This window comes from Dromaius novaehollandiae, chromosome 2, assembly GCF_036370855.1.
Source record: "Dromaius novaehollandiae isolate bDroNov1 chromosome 2, bDroNov1.hap1, whole genome shotgun sequence".
NCBI classification, from domain to species: domain Eukaryota; kingdom Metazoa; phylum Chordata; class Aves; order Casuariiformes; family Dromaiidae; genus Dromaius; species Dromaius novaehollandiae.
This window is the reverse complement of record NC_088099.1, coordinates 101,682,164-101,684,351: the sequence shown is the minus strand read 5'-3', so window position 1 is coordinate 101,684,351 and position 2,188 is coordinate 101,682,164. Positions and strand designations below refer to the sequence as shown.

At 37.2% G+C, this 2,188-nt stretch overlaps 1 long non-coding RNA gene across 1 annotated transcript; it reads left to right on the top strand.

Moving 5' to 3' along the window:
• The first annotated feature begins 233 nt into the window (after positions 1 to 233).
• On the top strand, positions 234 to 1,844 carry LOC135327339 (uncharacterized). Its single transcript, XR_010387452.1, has 2 exons — positions 234 to 327; positions 1,556 to 1,844. It is a non-coding gene; the product is annotated as an uncharacterized LOC135327339 (long non-coding RNA).
• Positions 1,845 to 2,188: the final 344 nt, after the last annotated feature.

Below are 2,188 nucleotides of genomic sequence, written 5' to 3'. Positions count from 1 at the left end.
AAAGGATTTCTTTATATAGCTGCTTAATATTCCAGTCATAGGATAATTCAAGCTTGATCTCCATTTTGTGCAAATAGTTGGTTATATACAATGTTTAATGGAAGGCAGAAGAGCCAATGATTGGGCAGAGTACATTTTGCCTCTGCAGGAAGAGACCACCGCTGAGATGAATCAATATATCCTCTATCCACCTTATTTACATGATTTCCCTTATTAATACGTCTTTCAGGGTTGCTTTAGTCACCTTTGGAGACAACAGAAGGTTGGATGCCTTGTGGTGCAGGAACTGCTGAGCCAATAGACCTCAAGCTGCTCCAGAGAGTCAAGGTCAGTACCTGGGGGAACAAGTTTAAGCCCTGCATTGGATGTAATGTTCACTGTTTCACACAGTTTATCTCATTTTTTAAATTACGTTTTGATGTCATTAAGGTGTGCCAACAATTACATGAATATAATACACTTTACATAAGCTGACGTGGTGTAATTTTCTCTCTCCAGCTTTGCTAATACAAACTGATGATATACAAAATAACTTATTCCAGCGCTCTAAGAATCCCATTAGAAAAGAAACTGGTAATCATATCCCCTTGAACAGTGCGTCCATGAGGCAAGTCCAGAAATGGAGACATTATGGTAACATTTTTTAAGTTTCCAGAAATGAAGACTCACCTGAATAGTGCAGTCAAAGATAAACAGAGCAAAATTTAATTCAGCTATTTCTAAGGTGGGTAGAAGAGTGATTAATCCCATGTTACCCAGTTTGGAAGAACAAACAGGTGAGTTTTTTCCATTTCCATGTTTGCCACTATCCCAGTAAGTAGCATAGTGGCCAACTATAAATTTTATCCTAAACCAACATCATTTGGAGGGAAAAAAGCCTAGTACAAAAATGAAGCAATATATATTATTTACTTGGCAAAATTATTGTACTCAGATCCTAGAGAAGAATTTAATATAGAAATCCAACATTTTTAGAAGCAATAACTTAAAAACAGATACTCAGTATGGTTAGGGTATGGGAAAGGAAGATAATCCAGAAAATGAAGTCAAGAAAGAATTACAAAAGCCTTTACCCTTAGGTGAGCTCTAGGTAAGTGCTTGTATCCAACAAGAAGCTGCCAACAATGTTAGTACTCAGCAACTTTCCTTCTTCTGAGAATTGCAGTAGATCCCACTGATAACAGAATTTATGCTTGAGCATGCAGCATGGACTTAGGGTTAGCGCTTATGAATATATCAACTTTCCTTTCAAACTGTAAGGAACATGAAGACTTTAAAAATAATTGTGTATTTAAAATCTACTGCTCTTTTTATGTGTTAGCTTATTTTGTTATTTGTGTTTTTCCCTCTGACGGATTTACATTCTAGCACGGTTAATCAGCAGGCTGCACACAAAATGGTTGTTGCATGGAAAAAAAACAGGGTCTGGTGCCCCAGAACCCTCCACATAGTTATAGCCTTTCATTGCAACAGGGTTTTCAATACCCAAAGTTTAAAAACTAGCAGGACCGCTGAACAGAGAAAATAATGAGCTAACCAGTCTATTTTTTTTTAGGTTTCATTTTAAAAAGGAAGATTCAAGCTGATCTCTCTCCTCCATAACATGTGGAAGTTGAATCATAAAGCTCTACCCTGCAGGGCATCCAAATGCTGATGGTTTGAGCCACAAAGTTTAGCTCTAAACCTGCAACTGTGTTTGATATAGAGGGATAATACCTCTCATCTTCCCAGGGAAACAGGTTTATTTTTCTCTTCAAAAAACAAATGTGCATTTTTGAACAGGTAACTTCAGGACATCATTAAACTACAAACATGAAATAAATCTCAGAGCAACTTTAGAAGCCCATATTGTATATGTATTTGATTACTTCTAAGTGCCCTTTTAAGGCTTGCTTGTCATCTTCCAGTACATAGAAACGATTTTGGCATTGGGAGGCTTGGCATTTTTCAGCATTTGTTTCACCAGGACAGGAGGACTGAATATGATTTGCTCACTTAAGTGCTCCTGTGAACAAACAAATCTGTGATTACTGTGTGGAGTAGAGTTGGGAGGCTAAAGCACACATTTCTGTTGCTTCAATGATACATCAGTTATAGGAGGAGAATGATACTCCTTTCGTCCAGTCCTTTTTTTTGCTGCTTTGTATTATGAAGTCTTTGAGGTATGACTATGAATGTATACAGCACA